Genomic DNA, 22,997 nt, shown 5'->3' on the forward strand with positions numbered 1-22,997 from the left:
TATTAAAAGAATAATTTCACAATCCTGCCTTTGCCTTCTAAAGACATCTTGGTGTCGTTTCATTCTTACAGGAATCAGTCCAAGCGTGTTCCTCTCCCCCGCCCCCTTTTTTTCTTTTCTTTTTTCTTTTAATTCTCTTTGCTGTGCATGTTATAGTGGGTTTGTCTCTAGATTGTAGTAGCAAAGAGTTCAGACTGTAGGCTTTAAGCTCTATTTTCTCCAGTAGATGTCACTTGCAGTACATAATTTATGTAAAGAAATAAGAGCACATAGTACTTGATTCTCTTTGCATTGGAAAGCCATTTTAGAGGGATATGGTATCTTTGCAGGCAATAAATTTCGGCATTTGAGTTCTTTAAACACCGAACAGTGAAGTATTTCCAGTTGGATGTAGAGAAGATTATGTCCAGATCTGCTTTAGCTAGAAAAGCAAAAGCAAAACAGAGGCAAATACACTCATTTAAAAGATGGCATCTGGGTCACATACATAATCATCAAACTAATCTAAAGCAATTTCACCCAGTGCAAGTATTAGATTTAAAGCAATTACATCCAGTGCAAGTATTCTATTTTGACAGGTTTAAGAATCATACTATATAATAATAGTGAGCACATTCTATAACTGTGAATCCTCATGCATCCAGAATGACACAATCCATGCACAAGAGAGACATATCAGAAGGCTTGGGAGAACATAAAGTAGTGCAACAAATCTTTTTGGGGAGCAAAAATAGCTCAATGATAAATAAGTACGCTCAATGGACATGGAAGGCTGACTGGCCATAGGGGGCTGGGGAAAGGGAACCTGGGAGGAGGGGTCATGGAATGCACTATCCTTGAAGATGGTATGGCATATGATAAATTAACAAGTAATATTAAATGGAGAAGAGGTATAGCTAAATCAAATGATTTTGAAGGAATTTGGAAACAGTTCCTAATATTTGTGTTTTCAAAAGGAAGTGGGAAACCACCAGCAGAAGAAAGTATGAGATTCTGGAATCAGGAATGAGATCCCGAGGTGGGGGGTGCACTTGTAGGTTATTTTGATTATGTTATTAAGATAAGATTTTGTATTCAAATTGAACATTATGTAGTATGTTGTTGTTGTTGTTGTTTTTATGTGAATGTAAATGTGTATGTTTAAGTATTGTAGAAAATAAAAAAATTAAAAAAAAAAAAAAGAAGATGGTATGGCATGGCTGGCTGAAACCCCAAACAGGAGGACTCCGCATTATGACTTTTTGTTTTTGGTCCGACTTGTATACTAATAGCAAACACAGGTGCTGAGTTATGTCCCATATGTAACCAAAACAGAGCTAATGAGAAATAAGAGGGTGGTATCAGCATGCTTGTGGAAACTATGCAGTTTGCAAAAATAGAAAAAAAATTAGAAAAATAGCCAGGGGGGTGCAAGATCCGCCTAATAAAGGTTGAGCATGCTCAGTGGCCACATAATGCTGAGTATATATTCTAGGAGAATGGAAAACTGGGGTGGGGGTGGGTGAGAAGGAAGTATCCTGAAAGAGGACATGACTGAATGGCTGGCTGTAACACTAAATAACACTAAATAGGCACATGCTACACTACATCTTATTGCAGGTCCCACCTGTAGAGACACCGATAATCACATAAGAATTCATTCTGAGGACAACTATGAATTAGACATTTTAATTGAAAGAACAAAATGAGTTTCAGGGAGATAAATACCCTTCTTTCAAAATGAAGTTGACCAGCAGTTGAGGTTGAAGCCAAAAAGTATGTGCTGTTTCCTAGGCACCTTCCCTAATGGGCAAAATTCAACAGTGGCACGTTTCCTGTGGCTGGTAAAGGGAAAGGCATATTGTAGGGCTAGATCTCTGCTAAAGAACTGCTAAAAGAGGAAAAGAAGCAACATCATTTTGAATTTCTGGTAGTCAAGACATGTGTGATCTGATGCATCAAGGCGCACAAACTTTCTAGAGGCCACTTACACATTCTGCCTTTCATCGTACTTATTCTAGGCTGCTGCAAGAGCAGGGACCTAATCCTTTATAAGCCTTTATAAGCTTGGAGATGTTGGATCTGATTCTTATATCATATGTCCTCACTTTACACTATTGTAATTATATCTTTATAAGCATCATGATGAACGCATCTAATGTTGCTAGATAATTCTTATAATAAATCCCCTATTTTTCCTTCAATAATCCACCACCAATTTACATGCTATATATTCTTCACCGATGTGGTCCTTTAGTTCCTTGAGCAGTCACATAACCTATGACTGTTGGTTGCTATATAATAGTTGGTTTTTTAAGACATAAAATGTGAAATATAGGCATGTGCTCCGCTCCAATTAGAAGTGTAGAAGCAGGAGTGAATTGGCCTGCTCCGCCTTGCCCAGAGGCGGAGTAGAAGCAGACCGCAGACCCCTAGAAGCAAGGCGAAGAGAAGCGCCCATTTTCGGAGTGCTTCTCTTTCCGCGGACTGATCCGAACACCATTTTGAAACATTTTGCCCATAGGATTGCATTGCGGAAAAGAAAAGGGGATAACTGTGTTGTTTTTGAAGCTATCTTTCTGAAACTTCTTGTGCTTAGAGAGTCATGGATGGGGGTCATTTTGAGCCTACTCGCAGCTCTCTGCGTGGTGCGGTTCGCTTGCTAGAATTTTTTTAAAAACCGGCGGGAAAAAAACCTTTTCCGAAGGGCTGAGGGGCAGAGTCAACTCCCGGTCATGATCACATGATCCCAAAGTTGGAGGAGGGGATAGGCAAAACGGGTAACTTAGGATTCTGGGAACTTCTCTTTCTTATTCTGAATGGACTTTTCCCGGTGTTTTTTAAAATAGTAGCCCCACCAAATGCACAAACACAACCTGAAATCATATACTAAGCCAATAATAAGAGAGCACTGCTACCCACCCTAACTTTGGGGAACAACTGAAAAGATGTGGTGCAAGGGGATGAGCTCCCCTAGGGCATGCCATGTGGAGGTTCCCTCACTCTCTCCTGTACTTGGAGGGCCATCAGAGCCCTCCAAAGAGAGTAACCCGGTGGAGCAATGCCTTTCATGAGTTGAAGTGAGAGCGTTGCTTCTTAAAAGACTGGTCAGAGCCCTCCAGAGTAGTGTGGTGGAGCAATGCCTTTCATGAGTTGAACTGAAAGCGTTGCTTCTTAAAAGACTGGTCACTAGGACCAGTCAAATTAGCAGATGCTTCTCCCTCCCCTGGGCACGTCCCCATCTTACTGGTAAAAGACAGATATAGCCTTTTTTTTAAAGTTCTTCTTGTTGTTTATTCAGCAACACTGCTGCTTTTAATTCCACCCCTCCTTCGTTTATTTATTTATTTATTTATTCCATTTTATATGCATTACTGGCTTATCCTTGGCTCACTTCCTTATGCCCCCAGAAATGTCTGCTGCCTGCCTGCCTTCCCTCCCTCCTCCCCTGCCCGCCTCGCAGGGATGGTTTGTGTCTGGCTTTGACTCAAGGGAGAAGTCCTTCCTGCGCTCACTTGGAGTTTTGGAAGTTCCAAATCCATTTTTCAAGTGTGGAAGAAGATTCATATTAGGTTGATGATCTCTACTCCCCAATTCATGGCATCTTGGGATTTCCTTTGAAATGGCCCCATTGAGCTGTCTGCAGGTTTAAGCCCCGCCAAAAATCAGGGGATGATGGGATTGCCTTGTACCTTGGCATGATTGTGGGTCTAGATGGCATCTGTGAGTGTGCCCACTTCCCTTTTTTTTATCTGTCCAAATGTCAGAGAACAGTCCACGTCTGCAAATGGGGTGCCCGATTTTTATGAATTCCCCAAAAATCAGGGGATGATGTGACTGCCTTGAGTCTTGGCGTGCATGTGTATCCCTTGATAAGCTGGCATGGTGCCAAGTTTGAGGTTTCTAACGTGCAAATTGACGGAGCTATCGAAAGGAGTGTGAATGGGGTGCTCGATTTTCATAAATTCCCCAAAAATCAGGGGATGATGGGACTGCCTTGAGTCTTGGCATGTGTGTGTATCCCTGGATTAGCTGTAATGGTGGTGAGTTTGAGGTTTCTAACGTGCAAATTGACGGAGCTATCAAAAGGGGTGTGAATGGGGTGCCTGATTTTCATAAATTCCCCAAAAATCAGGGGATGATGGGACTGCCTTGAGTCTTGGCGTGCATGTGTATCCCTGGATAAGCTGTCATGATGGTGAGTTTGAGGTTTCTAACATGCAAATTGACGGAGCTATGGAAAGGGGTGTGAATGGGGTGCCCGATTTTCATAAATTCCCCAAAAATCAAGGGATGATGGGATTGCCTTGAAACGTGGTGTGCATGTGTATACGTCCATGAGGTGTCATGGTGCCAAACTTGAGGTTTCTAACTTTCACAGAAAAAAAGTTGTATACTTTTTTAGCTTTCAATGCAAGCCTATGGGGGGGAAACGGAGCTCCGATCCGGATCTGGAGCTCCGCAGCGGAGCGGAACGGACATAGGCGGGGCGGGGGCGGAGCGAAGCGGCCCGATCTGCAAATCACTGATCTGGAAGAGAAGCGGAGCAGGGGGTCCGTGCAGACCCCTAGTGAAATACCATCTGCTGCTTCTTATTACCCAGCAAGAAACTAGGATTGCCAACTTTTTTCTTCCAGGGTTCCTCTGCTTTTAACAGCTGGGGACATTTAGAAATTCAGAAGAAGAAGCTGTTCCCAACATAACCATGCAGCAAAGAATAATTAAATTCATCTGCTGACTTTCTACTTGTCCCACAGCTGTTAACAGCAGAGGAATCTGTGCTACCAGGAAAAACGTTGGCAACCCTGACAAGAAAATAATTAGTGTTAACACTCAGCCCCTTGGTTCCTTTCAAGGCAGTTTTGTGGGAAATGTGAGGGAAACTTTATAAATTATGCAGTCGCAAATGACTGTTAGCAATTGTGTATATACGTGGCAGAGTGCCACGCAGCCAATCCTCAATCCCTGGTGCAGGAACCCATATATTATACAAATTTGCAAAGGCTTCTTTGCTGAGTGCATACATGATATGTGTGTACACAGGTAAAACATTTTATGCCTATTTGTAAAAGGCATAGGCCTCACTTCAAAGGAAAAAAATGTATTTAATCTCCATAGAGATCTGTGGGATAAACAAGCAAGTTATTATGACAAACTAAAGTTTTATTAATTTATAGGTCTCTGGATTGAGGCCAAAATATGTGATGCAACCTTAAGGTGCACTACTAGCTTTCTGGGAGCTACTTACAGGCTCTCCTTTTAGTGCAACATGCTATACTCCCAGATAACTGAGTATAGGACTGCTACCTAAAATCTTTTTAAGGAGTTGTAAATGTCCCAACCCCATTTTTTTTTAAAAAAAACACTAAGCTAGATTCATTCAAGTTTTTAACTGCATACTTCTAAAGTTGATGTGATGCAGCATTTTTTCCTTTCATGAGGGCACAAACCCATTCACATTTTTGCCACTTAGGAGTTGTACATGTTTATTAGCCATTATTTTCCATAATTATTAAGAGTAAATTGATAGCCTTAGCCTTTAAAATATGATCTTTGTTGCCTTTGCATCATACCTGACCATCTTCATTTAAAACAAGGAATGAAATTATTCTTGTTTTTCCATTTTTCCTCACCGAAAGCTCATTCTGCATAGACTACTCCATCACCATCAGAAGGTTGCTAATGCTGCTGAGTTTGTATTCATGCAAAATGAAGGTCTAATTATACCAATAGAACCAAAAGGGGGAGTAGTCAGCACTTTAATTCAAAGAGGAGGAGGAGGAGGAGGAGGAGGAATAAGATGTGCAGCATTGCGGGTGTTTAAAATTAACAACTGGGGTCTAGTTTTTAAGCTGTAATGGGTTGTGTCTTTTCATGAAGGAATGAGTCCCTTCTGTCAATAAAATAGCATTTTGCCCAATGAAGGCTCCCACTAGCAGAAGATGGGAGGCATTTTTTACTAGCAGAAGATGGGAGGCAATTTTCACTAGCAGAAGATAGGAGGCAATTTTCACTGATCTCGCCCAGCCCTGCCATAGCCCCTGTGCCACCCAGCAGCCCCATGTTGTTTTAGAAGGTCCCCAACACTCTGGAGCAAATTTTCAGTGTCACAGGAGGCTGCTAGGAGACGGAAGAGTTGTAAATAAAATTGTCTACCCCTTCCCCACTTCCACCAGCAAGGACAGATATTACTTTTTCCATGAGCTGAACTCTTAGGATCCATCCCCATGGGTTTCCAGACCTCAGAATCTCTATAGAAAAGCTTGAACATATTGTTTATATATTTATTGCATTTCTGTCCCTTTTTAGGGGGAGACCCTCACAAAAAAACACAAATAAGCAACATAAGGAATAGTTCCATTTGCAAGCATACAGAAGCTGCTCTGTACAAATGCACATAACTAATGACTATCTTAGTTAAAGGCAGTATTGAAGAGGAAGCTCACTTAAAGCTAAAGCTCATCTAAACATCTAAGTCAATAGGAATGGAGTTCCACTCTTTTGCAGCCAGCACTGCACACAAAAGGCCCTTGCGCATACCAACCTAACCAATCTTAACAGTGGGCAGTCAAGAACGATACCTATGCTAAAAGTACCAAAGTTTAACAGTCTTGTGTTAGATTTCCAAACTTAGGCCACATCCTAGAATTTTCATACATAATCCCAATGTGTAATGGAATTTTGCCTTTTCAAATTGTTTACCTGCATTTATTTTTGTTTCTTTTATTACTTGTTTCCTGAATTTTATGTCTGAAATTTCTTCTACAATAGTAAGAAATCAATACTGCAATCCTATGCACATGTAGACATGCACAGATGGACATGTATAGGATTGTACTGATGATTGCTATTTTCATAGGATTAATGCAAAAAATGATTATACAGTGACATACAAATATCAGATCCATAGGATTTTCTTTTTAACGCACAAGAAAATTGTAGAATCGAAAACTTTAGCAACAAAATACCTCTGATCAGCCTAGTGATTTCAGTTGTTATGTTTTTGTGGGGCGGGGCGGGGGAGGAATATTGTGCTTTGGGAAAAGAGAAAACCTTGCAGTCATCACCATATCGTATCATTCTATGTTGTGCTAAATGGAGATACTAAAATTAAGCAATTAATCTTGCATTTCTATAAAATATTACAAAGTACCTTAGCCACCTTTCTCTGGCAACAGAGGCAATATCCCCAGTGACCTATTTTCACTGTTAATGCAATAGCTTTTCAGAGTTCCACCCTTGAGGAGGAAGAAAAAATTCGTTGGAATAACGCTGGAATGCCATGACAATGGGGTATACAATAAAAACCTTAATAGGGGAAAGCTCTATTATTTTCACATTTCTTCCACCTTTTCTAACGTTGTCACCACTTCTTAGTCAAGAGAAGTAATAACATCCTTCTTCAGAAGACCATGCAATCTACCAAACGTGACAAGAGGTCTTTCCTTTTCCTCTTGCTTCCCAGTCCAATAAAATGGTTTAATCTGGAGAACTGCAGTAAGATTTGGGTCAGGCAATGCTTCACTCAAGGAATTGTCGTGGAAATAAGAATGCAGTACACATTTAGTATTTCCTTTTCAAATGGATAAAAATATTGCCTTCGCTGCCTGTTGAGCATAAGAGAGCCTGGGAGAAACTTCACTCCAGTAGGATCTGATATTGGCTGACATTGTTTTAAGAAGTCCAGCCTGGGCCCACATGGAAGCATATGACAGAAGGGTTTGCAGCCTTAATTGAAATGGTGAGTAGTTCCAGCAAGCAACTGCATTATAGATCATGAATTATTCTGCTCCTACTTGGATGGCCGATTCCAGAAGATGGTGCTGGGGGATTACTGCTCTGTGCCATGGCACTTAAGGCCATGGGGTTCTATCCCCTATGCTGTTTAACATTTACATGAAGCCACTGGGAGAGGTTATCCAGAGATGTGAACTGAGGTGTCATCAACATGCGGATGACACCCAGCTCTACCTTTCCTTTTCATTAAACCCAGATGAGGCAGTGGCCCTCATCCACAATGGAGTGGACAAGGGCCAACAAACTGAGACTCAATCCAGACAAGATGGTGGTACTGTTAGCGAGTGGTTCGTCTGTCCAACAAGGTGATTTTCAACCTGTTCTGAACGGGGTTGCACTCCCCCTAAAGGATCAGGTTTGTAGTTTGGGGGTGCTCTTGGATCCAGAACTGTCACTTGAGGAGCAGGTGGACTCTGTGGCAAAGAGAACCTTTTATCAGCTTAGGCTGATATACCAACTGCGCCCTTATCTGGACAGAGATAGTCTAGCTACTGTTTTCCATGCTCTGATAACCTCTCATCTGGATTACTGTAATGCGTTATATGTGGGGCTGCCTTTGAAAATGGTCCGGAAACTTCAGCTGGTACAAAACAGGGCAGCACGTTTTGTTAATGGTGACTGGCCAATGAGATCACATCACGCCTGTCCTTCCCCACCTTCAATGTCTGCCAGTCCAGGTCTGGGCCCAATTCAAAGTGCTGGAACTAACATTCAAAGCCCTAAATGGCTAGGGGCCAGGTTATCTGAAGGAACACCTCCTCCCGTATGTACCTGCCTGGAACCTAAGATCATCCTTTTCCGTGAGCCCCTGCCAAAGGAAGTGAGGCAGGTGGCTACCAGGGGGAGCGCCTTCTCTGCTGTGGAATGAGGTCCCTAGAGAGGTTTGCCTGGCACCTACACTCCAGATAAAACCCTTTTTATTTTCTGAGTATTTTAACAGTTTGCCATCTTAGTGTTTTAATTTTGCTGTTTTAAATCTGTATTTTAAATCAATAATAATAATAATAATAATAATTCTTACCCACCTCTCCATTTTGATCAAGGCAGGTAACAACAATAAATGATAAAATACATAATATTCAATTAAAACATAATATACATTGTTAAATCTCTGCATTGTTGCTCAGTTTTATCCTGGTCATGCTTTTATATTGTACTTTTATACTGTGTTTTTATACTGTTGTTTGTTTTATACTTTGGATAGTCTTCATGGTTTTAATTTTTGTGAACTGTCCAGAGAGCTTCGGCTATTGGGCGGTATAGAAATGCAATAATAAATAAATAAATAAATAAATAAATAAATAAATAAGCTTCTGCTCACATACACAGAACAAAACTCAATGATATAACCCAATCAGCAACACTAAAAGGAATGGAGGCATGGTAATCAGCATTAGGTGAAAATACACCCAGTCAAGGAGTTGCACATACCCCCAAGGTGTTGCATAAATATGTTTAAGGATTATTTAAACCATTATTGGCTACAGCACGTACAGGCACCATCACGCATAACCAAGCACTTTGCTGGTGATTATTGTGTTATCTGAACCTGGCAGGAGTGTCTTATGTGGAGGTTAAACAACCCTTGCATAACCCTAAAATAGCCCATGGGTTATGTGAGGGTTGTTTAACCCTTACATGAGCTACCTCTGCCTTGTTCAGACGACACAACAACCCCTAGCAGAGGGATTGGTTATGTGTGATGGCACCTGCAGTTGTCCACAGGTGACTGAGTGTGTGAACCAGCCCACTGAGTGCCTTATAAGCTAATTTCCCCACCTTTGCATCCTGTGTATGGAGTTGTGTGATCTCTGATTGATCCTCTGCCTCATATGTCTAATGGGCATATGTTTGTCTGTTGTATATGAGCTAATTAATTCCCTATTGGAGTTCATATAGTGCCTATTACCACCAGCTAATTCCCATCATAATCATTGTGTACATTTTTAATTCTTGTGTAACCAATAAACAAACCTCCTGAGGAATAGGTGTGTGTGGGGTGTGTGTGTGTGTGTGTGTGTGTGTGTGTGTGTGTGTATAATTGGGACCAATCTTCTAAGATCCACTACTGCCAAGGTTAAAAGATCCTTTTTATATGTGTAACTCAGATTGTGTGCAAGGTTGTACATATCTGTAGAGAGGACACGCATTAACAGTTGCTCTCTGTGTGTATGTGTATCACACACACACACACACACACACACACACACACACACACCATCTAAAAATGGCCTTGATCTTACAGATCATCTCAAAATGCAATGGTAGATACAGTGGGTTGTGCTATTGCAGCTGAAACTAGATCAGATTTAGGAAAGTGACGAATCTAGCTCTGGTCTATCTTTAAGGAAACTCCTTTCTTTTATTCTGATTATAGGGGACCATGAGCTATACAATGTCTCTTCCCAACCCAGAGAAATGTAGTGGTCTTTGCTTGGTCCACCTTACTTGTTCCATACAAAAGTTGGTGAGGTGGGAAGGGCAGAACACTTGTATTTCAGAGACATACGTTTCAGGTAAATGTAATCTGATATTACACCAGTTAGTAACTGTTTTGCTTCTGTTTTGTCAACATGCGGTAAAGATTTTCAACTTTATTCTTTCACACCCTTTTCTCTTCCCAGCCTTCATGTTGGAGATAATCATCTTGCGAATGACAAACCTAAAATGGAAAGCAACCCCTGCATCCTCTTATGGCTCTAAGCTGCCTCCAGTATCAGAGGCAGTATGCTTATGTACACCAAATTCCTGGGGGATGTGGGCAGGAAGGCGCTGTTGCACTCATGTCCAGCTTGTGGGTTTCTGTGGGCAGCTGTGAACAGAATGTTGGATGAGATGTATCCTCGGTCCAATGTTACACAGCTCTTCTTATGTTCTTATGTTTCTTCAAAACATCTTTTGTGAAAATGAGTTTCTTCCCTGACTCTGAATATATGAGTAAAATTCTTTCCCTTTGTGGGATTTTTTTTTAATGGCCTTTTGTTTGGTCACAGCCCAGAATTTACAAACAGGAGATGTTTTCCATCGAAATCTGTTTGGAATGGAGCACAGAAGTATCTTTTGGTATTATAGAAGCACAAGAGACATTTCAGCTTCTGACAGGCCCATCTTGGGGATTGGTGAGGACACAAGGTTATCCTTTTCCAAAGTTATTTGACATCCGGGTTTCCCCTTCTGCAGTATTTTGACATGGGTTAATTGTCAGCCTCACCCACGTGGGTGGATGCTATTAAGCACAGTGCTACAGGAAGTTACATGACTCTCTTGCTTAAAGAACCATTCCAGTTTACTTAGATTCTGATGACAGTGTCTGTGTTTGAGATAATTTTATTTGACCCAGTAAGAATGCTTCATCAGAATCACTCCAACAAGGAAACTATTCTAAATATTAATCAACAGAGAAAAAGAAAGGCAATACATTACAATGTGTTGTTTTAAGTAAGGAAAAAAACATAACTTGCAAAACAAATAGTACAATCCTATATGGGGGCTGTCTTCATGGCACCGAGTTAGTACCGCTCCACCACCAAACCCTGCACTATTGCTGGTGCAGTGGTGGCAAGTTCATCTTAAGAGGGGAGGCAGCATGGGCTTTTCAGCATCCATTAGGCTCACCAGGCCCACCCCTTCCACCTTCTGCAGGTTCCAGTGACCAATAGGAGGTCACCTTCCACTCGGGAACACCCTCGGATTGGCTCAGAGTGAGGACAGACCAGTGGAAGAGCTTGGCTGACCTCACTCTGGCTGGGAAAGTCAGGGTATGTTCCCAACTTTTCAGCCGTGCATCTTCGCCTCTGCAGCTGTGTCATATAACTGACGCAGTGTAGATTTGGAGCCACCCTGGGGCAAAGAAGTTGTCAAGAAAGCCCTTGGGAGTTGCTGACTGCTGCCATGATCTAGTCAGACATTCCATGGGGTTTACTCCCAGGTAAGTGGGACATAAGATTGGAGCCTAAATCCAGTTATTGGTAAATTACTACAACCCTGTATGAAGTTGTGCTTCCTTCTGATTCTGTGGGCTCATTGATAATTTTAAACTACTCTGTTTGAAATGACCAACACCATTCACAAATAATACATAAGTGTCAGTACTTTATTCATCCTTAAAGCTGGCCAATATGAAATAGCTTTGATTTAAATGGCTATCTTGGCTGTCTTTCAAGACATCTTCCTGTACTCCGACAGTCTGTACTGAATACTTGCAACTCAGTGGATTGTCATACTCTAAAAGATATCACATGGATCGTTTTCAGGAGACATAATTTTCTGACAGTACCTTGATCAGTACATGAGCTATCTATTGAAGTGATGTGAAAAGAAGTAATGTATTGTACTTTGCAATAATGGACCCTAATGCTAGAGGTGCAGCACCCCACACGTAGAGATCCCCACAGGGCAAAATAGAGCCCTGTTTTCCTCCCTTGACTGGGTGAAGAGAAGTGGACTGGATGTAGATATGAGAGAAAACTAGACCTCCATTCCCTGAAACTGCCTGATTCAATGTCCATGGATGTTTGCTGGACTGGAGAATGCAAATATGGGATCTATTTTGCCCTATGGAAATCCCTCCATACAGTGAACTAGCCTCTGGGCTAGTATTGAAATAGGTTTGTTTGTTTGTTTGTTTGTTTGTTTATTGGGGGGTTAGTTTAGCAAGCAAAGTCATTATGTGTAAGATGGTCATTATAAGATAGTCACTATAAGATAGTCACTGTAAGATAGTCACTATAACTGGAAAAGGGGTAGGTTTCCAACCACAGACTGAACTGGACAGAAAAATACAAAATTATTGATTATTCTCTATTTACCACATGTACAGTATTTTTCTCTTATGTCACAGAAACTGTAACCACAATTCACAAGCGCACACCCAATCAAATTGCTATTGATTTTGTGATGTGTTCCTTTGATATTATCTTGCCTTAACCTCATTCATAAAGCTGTTTTGAATTATTTCAGGCTGTCAATGATTTGTGACTCATAAATATTCAACTCTAATTTGCACTTGCCTCTTTTGCATTCATGCTTACTTGTGCTAAGTCTCTGCATTTGTCTCTTTGTTTATTTGCAAATTAAACAAAAATACACGTCATAACTAGAAATCCTCTTGGCTCCATTTGTTAGTTTCTCAAATAACACATGCATGAGGACTCAGGTGATTGCCTCATCCTAGCAAGCTATAATTCTGATCTTAAACACTATTACATTAAAGCAATTAGTCCCGTGGGTTTTAACTGAACTTACTTCCCTATAAGTGTGTTTAGGATTGCTGCCTTAATTAGCATTCTTCCCAGTTCACCATGAGTAGATAAAAGGTCAATAGTATAAATGGATGATACAGTTAATCGGAAGTAAGAATGTTTCTGTTTATTCCTCCTAGTGTTTCAAACAATCCAATGAGACAGAGATGCTCAAAGCCCCATTTAACTCTTAGCTTGGGGGACAGTTGTGGTTTTAAACATCTTGTAGGACAACAACAACAACAACAACAAAAAGGATCCTACCAAAGTAAAACAGGTAGAATTTCAATTGTCCTGTGGTTAAACATTTAGAGCTTCTTTTAACAAGCAATTTATAGCTCACTCATTACTGGCTACTCACTGATGTTTGCGGGTCCTTTTGACGAAGATGTCAGCCTCCTGCACATCTCCCGCTCTTTTTCTCAGTTTTAATATCACAAAATAAACCTCAGAAAACCTGACTCTTCTGAGGTTGCACTATAAAATGCCCACTAGAGGGCACTGTCCCATTGAAATGTACAGGCCATGTGATCACTGCTCTCTTCTCCCTGTAATTGTGCTTGTTTCAAACATGGAAGAGAACCAGGAAGAGAACAACCATAAGGAAACGGTCGCTATTGATCTGAAACTCCTCTTAAAGCCATTCTGTAAGTCCTATTCATGTGAGGCTGCATTCATTGGACAGTATCCAATGATATAATTGTACTAACACAAATTACATTGTGCTAGTGTTATGGACCTCTAGCACAGCACCAATGACATTAGCTTGCACTATACATTTGCCAGACAATCCTGTTGTGCAAGCTAACAATATTGGTATTGTGCCAGAGGTCCCTTATGCTAGTGCAATGTAATTTGTGTTAGCACAATGTCATGCTGTCCATTAGCCCCACCCACTCTGTCACATCCTCATCGCCAGGCCCTGCGACCCTCCATGCATTGGAGAAGATCTGAACCAGAGAACCTTCTGTATGTGTGTAGGCTCCTCATGCAATCTAGAACCCTACACAGTTCTAAATCATGTGAGGAACCTATGAGAGTACAGCAGGCTCCCCACATCAGACCTTCTGCATAAGAGGTTCACATAACATTCCCCACAGTAAAATGCTCCCTTGCTATTTGCATATTAAGACAGCATAGGAAAGGGCTGTACCTGTGTAGTGACGTATATAAGTAGAGCTCCTCCATGCTTGAGCCAAGTCTTCACTTAAGTGGAGGAACTCTATGCACACACAACCCTCTCCCAAACACACAGGCCACAGCTAGACCTAAGGTTTATCCCGGGATCATCCACGGTTTGCCCCTGCCTGAGCGCTGGATGCCCTGTGTGGCACTTAGATGAACAGGTTTGACCCCAGGACAATCCTGGGATAGACCTTAGGTCTAGCTACAGCCACAGTCAATGGGGAAGCATTTCTGCTGCAGCCACCAATGGTGAAGAACATGGCTGCGGTGGCCCCAACGCCTCCCTCCTTCATTCATTCAATGTGTTGGAGGGTTGTGTGAACCTCCCTCTTCCAATATACCACTATTGCCTGTCACTATATGGTAGTAGGCAGGAGTGTGAATTCATTGGAGATGTGACAGAGGCCTTAGCTAGACCAGGCTTTATCATGGGGCAAGCCCCGGGATCATCCTTGTGCATCCACATGATGTACAGGGGATCCCGGGATCAGGAAGGGATCATCCCTCCCTTGCCTTGGGATAGAGCACTCCCCTTTGGGCCTGCTTTTTCTATGGTCTCGGGCGGAGTCCGAGACCGTGGAACATGTGGCCCGTTGCTGCGGTTTGACTTGGCTCTGTGCAATTACTCGTGCAGAGCCAGGAGACACGCCCATCGGGGGTAGGGTGGGGGGAGTGGGGAAATGAAATTGCTTTTAAAAAAAGCACCTACCTTTAGCGCATGAGCGTTCATGCGCTCCTCTTCCTTTAAAAATAAAAAAATGGTGGGCGCGACGCCTCTCTTCCTGAGGTCGTCGTGCCTCACATGTAAATGGAGGAGGGATCTTGCGTTAATCGCAACCTGAGATCTTCCCTCCTCCATCGTGGACTATCAGGTAGGTCTAGCTAAGGCCACTGGGTGCAGTGTAGCGGAATATGCATTATAGCATGTGAAATTGATAAGAATGTATTGTATGTGATTAGTTCTGTATGTGTTGTGAAATCACTGGGAATAATGGAACGTATTCTTGGTAATGGAGGAATGTTGACATAAGTGGGTCAGTCTAGTATTGGAGGCAGAAAACTGCTTAGCTAGCAGGCATACCTTCATCTAGGTGTTGCTGGCAACAATGGCAAACCTGGCGACATTAAGAGCAATGGAAATAGTGGTATGACCAGATCTGAAACTAAGGATGAGGTCATCAACGTCATGGGAGTTATAAAAAACAAGAGATCCTGGGAGAACAAGAAACCTGCCAAATGTGCTTAGGCTGGCTTTGCCCACCATGGCTTTCTTTTAGGAAAAGATCAAACTGATGTCAACTTAGATTGTGGAGAAGATTTTCCTATGTTTGCATGTTATTCTCTTAGACTGTTTGAGCAATAATATTAGCACCAAAATTGTGTTGTCTTGTTTGAGAGAAGTTTCAGTGACCATTACCCATATATTAATTTTTGAAGACCACAACACTCAGTAAGGATTTGTAAAACTATCATTATGTGGGGGCTGTCCTGGTGAATCTCAGAGTTCAAATTTGGGGAACAAGCTAGTCAGAACAAGAATGAGTTACTTGTTTCAGTGGGGCCAGCAAGCACAACCACACTCTGCCCCTCACACGATTCTAATGGCATGAGTACTGAATACCCAAATAGGCCCTTATGTTATACATAATATCATAACTGAGGTGAAAGAATTCTGAACTGTAGCAGTGTATCAGAGAGAGAAATAGCCCTTTCCCTGATGAGCTACTTTGCTACAAACAGGCAACTTCCATATGAGGGAGTATTCAAAAATCTCTCTCTCTCTCTCTCTCTCTCTCTCTCTCTCTCACACACACACACACACACACACACACACACACACACATTGTAAAGTTGTACAGTTCAGAATTCTACTATTTCAACCCACCACCTAATTCTGCATAATGTCTAGAACAGCTCTTAAATCTTTTCATGCAGCAGAAAGAGGTGACAGGGTCCTAAGGTGATAGAATAGGGAATATCGCTTCAGGCTGCAAGTGCATTGGGACACATTTTTAAAATTATGCCCTACCTTTAAAAAAAAAATTATCAACTATAGTAGGGATCCCGCCCACCCGGACTAGAACTTTTCTATGCTAGAACCTTTTCCCCTGCTATCTTCCCTTCTCCTCCTCCCTAGGGAAAGTTTTAAAAAAATAATTCAAGAAAACATGCAAATATTGTATGTCCCCCCCCCAACAGACAAACAGACACACAGACACACAGACACACACACACACACACGTACACACACAGTGCTGTCTTTTACAACTCTGGATTCTACTACCTCCTTCTGCTGCAGGTGCAGATATTGCCTTAAGATCTGTCATGACTGTTACCATTAAGCCAAATAATATTTTGGCCTAGCCATACCATTCTTCCCTCCATCTTATCTATATCTTGATTATAATTAATATAATTATAAACTATCATGGGAAAACAATGACAACAATAAGGCCTGCAAATGTTACAATGTTTCATGATCTCTCCTCATTAATTTCAGTGGGTCTGCTGTAAGTGTGACCAAGGCTGGATCCAACCCAATATGTTTTGGATAGGTGTTCATTTTTGGAGAAATTGTTTGGTTTGAGCATCTACTTGTCATTACTAGGGCTTCAGGGTGGGCTGGTCTCCTTGACTTAAACATGTGCTCAGGGGTCTAAATCAAGGGGTGAAGAACCTGTGGCCCTCCAGTAAGTGGGGTGCATTTTGGATCCAGCCAAATTCCAAATCCTAGACTGAATTGGGCTGATTTGGACCCGATTCATAGAATCATAGAATCATAGAATAGTAGAGTTGGAAGGGGCCTATAAGGCCATCAAGTCCAACCCCCTGCTCAATGCAGGAATCCACCCTAAAGATGATTAAATCAGGACTCCTCCAAAGCAAACCAATTTTGAATCTGATCACTCCTGATAATTCAGGATTTGGAGAGACACAGACAGTAACTCTATATAGGTATTTGCCTGCTCACATGCAGGTGTGCATGCAAAACGAACAAACACCACCATCTTTTTCTTTCCTTTTGTCAGAATTAGTTACAAGTTTCAGACATAGTTCCTTATGAAGAAATTACAGTTCTCAAGTCGCAGACAAATAGATGCAGGAGGCTTTGTGCTATGCACCTTTAAATCATTATTTTGTTTGCTTGTTTTGCTTTTGGGTTTTTGTTTGTTTGTTTGTTTAAGGGAACTGGCAATAACTTTTGTTTTGTTTTGTTTGGCAGAATTTGATTAAATTTGCAGGGATAGCTGCTTCTTTTCAGGGGATCAAACTGCCAAGTTTCAGATGAATTAACCCCCTGCACCTATTTTTCTGAGATTTGACAGGCATAATCCTCTCATAACAAAATGAAATACTATGTCTGAAATGTCAACCAATTCTAACAAAAAGAAAGAAGTTACAGCTGTTTGTTCATTCCCAATGGTAGTCAAAAGAAGCATGAAGATTTGGATTTTTGAAATGAGATTCAGATTTGGACCCAAATTGAAGTTGACAGCCTCCAAATCAGTCCAAGCCAAATTGGGCTATTCTCCGAATCAACAAAAAGGCATACAGACCAAATCTTGTTGTCAGCACACACCCTACTTTTCAAATGTTGCTGGAGTCCAATTCTCCTCAGACCTAGCTACTATGGCCAATGGTCAGGGATGATAGGAGTTGTAATCCAACAACATCTAGAGGGCCACGGCTTGCCCAGCCCTGGTCTAAATTCAAAACTAAACTTTTAAAACATTATTATTACTTTCTAAATATCTCAGTATTGTTTGGGAGGGATGTTGCTTTGTCAAAATTTTCTGTGTTTCCTTGCTTTGGGTATAGTGCTTATAACATTTCCTAAGGTAAACTCCTCTAAAATGCCTCAAAGCACAGACACATGTGTTAGATAAATGTGGTATCCCATAACAGGAGGATCAGTTTTTAGTCTTTCCAAAATTGGGAACCTGCCCAATATCAGGAGAAGAATGGTTATGTTTGTTCTTTGCACTAGCACTCTGTGTGTGTGTGTGTGTGTGAGAATAAGAGGGGGGAAATACTTGTCCTTTCCAAATACTTGGAGTGAGCATGGTTAGGATGTACAGCATTTTGGTGATTAGCATTTGCCATAGTATCTAGATGCTATGAAAATAGTAACTAATAATTCTGCTAATTAGCCAAAGACAAATCATAGATTTCTACGAGTTCAGCATGTGATTTCATCACTTTTGTTGAAATCAATGGAAAACAAAAGTGCTTCACTTATCTCAGATATCTGAGAACCAAAAGGCTAGTTTCAGAAAGATAAAATAGTATATATTCACTGCATTAAAAAAGAAAGGAAAACAGGGCACAGTCCAACCAAAGTTAAAAGTTTTAAAATCCCATTTAGTTATGTGCTTAAATCTCCATTTGGAATCAGTGGGACTAAAAACATACTTAGCTTTTACTAGATCAGCAATTCCAAAAGTCCATATTATTGAGTACCTATTTTAGAGGCTTTCAAAACTAGGGAGAGAACTAAAAATTGTTTTGAATATTAAGTATGTATATAATTCTATTTATGTGCAGCTGAGTAAATTTTACACTTTATCCAAGATCAGGCTGCTAAACTGCACAGCTCAGCTGTTGTGAAGCAAAGGTTAGAACCAAGTGCCCTCATCCACTGAAGGAACAGTATTATCCAGTATGACACATGCCTAGATACGTCATCTTATGACTGCACTGTAGCCTCAAGGTGAGAGTATAGGACAAACACTTCTGAAGTTCTGTTTTCTCATTGCCTGTGTCTCTGCTCCAATCGCTTATGTCAGATAAACAATAATATTAGCACTTTAATGATTGTGTATGAATTGACAGAATATCATGAGTTTTCACATGTTGTCTGATATCAGATGCATTACTATTATTTCATGCATAACAACTGAGCTTATATATATATATAGCATTTAACCTTTTGTAGCATGTCAGAGTCTTTGGCTGCAGTCCTCCTCCATTAAAATCAATAGGTGCTTTGATACAGAGTTCAGTGTAATAGTCCTTCCCTGATTTTGCGTGTCCTCACAACTGCCCCATTAAGTAGGTGGCAATAAATATGAGTAACGGAGCATCAGCAGAACCAAGTGGCAAAGTTTCTTCTAGGTTGTACCACTTTAGGCTGCAGGTGTTTAGTGGGTAGACTGCATGGCCGGCCGGCCCATTCACCCAACCCCAAACAATCTTTGCTGCAGATAAAAGTCTTCTCCCTGAAATGTTAGTTTTAAACTCCAGGACTAAAAGTAGACTAACAGTGCAATCCTATTCAGGTCTACCCAGAATTAAGCCTCACTTAGTTCAAGGAGACTTATTCCCAGGTAAGTGTGTCTAGGATTGCAGTCTAAAATGCACTAAGAGGATATAACCAAGCATGCAGGGAAGGAATTAAGTGCCTGTATAAAAAGATGAGCATCTTCAGAATCCAACAAGAGTGGAATCCTTATGTGTAGACCAGTGGGTGGATAGATAAATGACTGGACTCAGACATCAGAGACCCATTTCTGCTAATGATTCAGCAGATGCCCCTGGACAAGTCACTGTCTCCCAGATTTTAATCTTTTTTTCTGTAAAATGAGTATTGTAATGATCGTCTTGATAGGACTTGTGATTGCAATAAAGGCTTAAAGCACACTGTACTTCAAAATGTTCTGTATAAATGTTTAATCATCATTCATCCAAACCTAGTTTAGCAGTAGTTTGTTGTTTTCAGAGTTTGCTATGTGTCTTATGTACATTCCCATACAATGTTCATGCTCATAGTATCCCCATCCCGTTTAGCCAAAATTCTAACCGTATGTATGTTTGTTTTGTTGTCTCCTTGACTTTCAGGTGATAGAGTTTACCTAGAAGCAAAAACTGAGTGAAAGGAAGAGCTGGTTGATATATCTCCTCTCAGGTCACTTGCTGGATAAGAACCAGCCAAGTATGTCACTGGTCTAAAGAACTTGGGAGCGTCCCATTCAACATGCCAGTTCTGACTCCATGCACATCTGGTGAGGTTTCTTCTAGTGTTTCTCAGGAGGGATTCAACTTGCTTCTCCTGTAGCTCTGATAATAACAGGACATGGAATACATAAGGCTGAAGTCATGTGTACAATCTGACTGCCTAAATCTCCCTGAAGTCAATGGGATTTTAAGCAGGTTTACTGTGTGCTGGATCGTAGATGCAGAGGTAGACACTTGATCATACATACACGACACGGAAGGAATTCCTCATATAAATCCACAAGAAGTACTTCCATGTTCTCAGGACTGGTGTATTAGGCTGCCTTCCAAGCCGTACATACGTAGCAATAATATGCAGTGAAATCAATGCAATATCAATATACTTCCAAGAAAATGTGCTTTGGACAGAGTGCAACACACATGGGCACAGGTGCACACACATGAGTACACGTGCACGCACCCCCCCTTCCAATGTCCTGCTCCGTTGTCTCGGATGTGGCACCGTCATCACATCCCAGCCCTTCGAAAGCACTTGCATCTCGGTCCCATGCTTTCATCCATTGATTGCGATTCCACCCACCCCTCCCCCAAAGCTGGCAATCCCTGCACTACTCTTCTCTGATGAATCTGTGCCAAGACAAATATCAGGTCGAAACTTTATGGGAGAATCACATTACAGGGGGGAAAGCAGTGAATAACTTAACTGCAGAGGAAAATGAAACATATGTTTATTATAGGTAGTAAAAAAAGAAAAGAAGAAGAAGTCCCGAATCCATATTAATTATCCCACAGAGGTAACAGGGTTGCAACAATTCTCAGTTCTGACTAACACCAGCAGATAGCAGCAAACGTGAGAGCTCCCAGACAGTCGTCAGAGCTGTTGGCTTGTTTTGTTTGCAATAGTAAATGTGGTTGGGGGAACTTCCCAGCGTCCCCCCACCCCACCCCGACACCCGGCTTCTCTTCCTTTCTGTTTGCTATAGTTATAGGATCACGTTTCCCTGTTCCTCCTTAACTTACAGGGCAGATAAAAACTCAATCGCAGGGAAGAAGGGCTTGCCTCTCGTTTTTAATGACAGAGAAAGGTTAGCTCGAGGGTTCCCCCAGCCCAATCCCATCCCGCGTGTTTATCTGAGGACACGATCCTGCCATCAGAAGTCATTAGGGAGGTGGAGCGACGAGGCACTAAACCACCTTTGCCTTGCGGGAGGGGAAAGGGTGAGCAGGAAGACTTTGTACTTTAATCGCTGAGGTAATAAAGAAGGAAAGGGCTGGGGGGGGGGGGGGGCATTTGCCCAAACGAGTTGATGATTTCGTTGTGCCTGTTCCTAGAAAGAAAGGAAAGGAGTCAAGCGTGGGCTGTCGAGACTGAGAAAGCCCCGTCGAATTGCAAGCCTGTGTAGGATATACTGATCGGGCCCGCGGAACTCCTCCGCGTAAGTCAGTGGTAACGGTGTAGTTAGCGACAAAAAGGTGTTTCTCCTCCCGGGCTTTGCTTACTACAAGAGGCGAAACAGCCCAAAGTGTACGTGGCATTGTTTCACCTCTCTCCTTTCCTTTCCCCCAACAGAACATGCATCCCCGTGTACCCTGTGTACAAAAGATTCCCTAGCGCATTAAGGCTCTAGTCCGCAAGAGAAGAGTCCGCCGCCCAAACAGCGCCTCAGCTGTTGCCTGGCCGAGAGAGCCAGCGCGCCTTCCCTGAAACGAGGTGCCCATCTCTTGAGTTTGTCAGGGAGCATAAAATGGGCATCGATTATTCAAAGAGCCATCGATTATCCCAGAATGCTTACTGCAGCAATGGGGAAAGGTTAAAAAGGAAAGTGACCTCCTGCCTACGTGACACAAAGTCATTAGGTAAATGAGGTATTCATACAGGTGAGACTCAAGGTCACGCGGGCTTTATTGGGGTGGGCATTAGACTCAGCCTTGAGCTTCGCGGCAGATGGGGAGGGGCGAGGAAACGGATCCCTCAGCGCCGCGAACGCAAACAAATGACCAGCCCTCCCGTCTTTGCAAGGAAGCCCTCGCCCGCCGGCATCGGCAGAGCCGCGTCCGCTCGGGGTTCGACGGCACGACCCCCTGCATGGGCTCCTTTGGGGAGGGGGGCTTCTGGGGGGCTCACCCCCCACCCCCACCCCCTCTCTAGATCAGGTCCTTTTAAGAACGGGAGACACCGGCGAAGTGAAAGCAGGCCCCCCTCTCGCCCGCCCGCCCTCGATAAGAATCCGTAAGATTAAGAAGAAAGGATGGGGGGAGAGATATTTATTTATGCACATATTTATCCCCTCTAATTAGAGAAATTAATCCTCTTATGGCTAAAAGGTAAAGTCTCCGGCATGCCTTTGATGTTTAATAGCATCATTTGTGGCCAACATTCCAGCTGATTAAGGCATAATTGTTGTTAAATGCTTTACAAGGGGCTCGCAGGTTGGCAGCGAAGGGCCGGCCGAGCTCGCAACCGGCCGTCGCCACCCGAAGGAGCAGGACTGAGACGGCCAGCAGCGTCGGGGCGGCGGCGGCGGCCCCCGTCGCCCTTCTCTTTATCCCTCCATCCATTTCCTTCACCTTTCCCTTTATTTATTTATTTACGTAAGACGATGAAGGGGTGTGTGATTTTCCATTCCACCCCCCATCCCCCAGAACGTTTCATCAAGCTTTAACAAGAGTTTGGGGAAGGGGGGTGGGGAGTTTGTGACTACACCATTCTGCGGGATGCGTCCCAGGCCACTTTTCAGGAACTCAGAAATCGGATCGTTTTTCTTTTCTTCGTTGCTGCCAGCAGCAACAACTATTCGGGCTTGGGGAGGCCGCGGGTGGGGTGGGGTGGGGGAGAGCAGA

This window comes from Elgaria multicarinata, chromosome 2, assembly GCF_023053635.1.
Source record: "Elgaria multicarinata webbii isolate HBS135686 ecotype San Diego chromosome 2, rElgMul1.1.pri, whole genome shotgun sequence".
NCBI classification, from domain to species: Eukaryota; Metazoa; Chordata; class Lepidosauria; order Squamata; family Anguidae; genus Elgaria; species Elgaria multicarinata.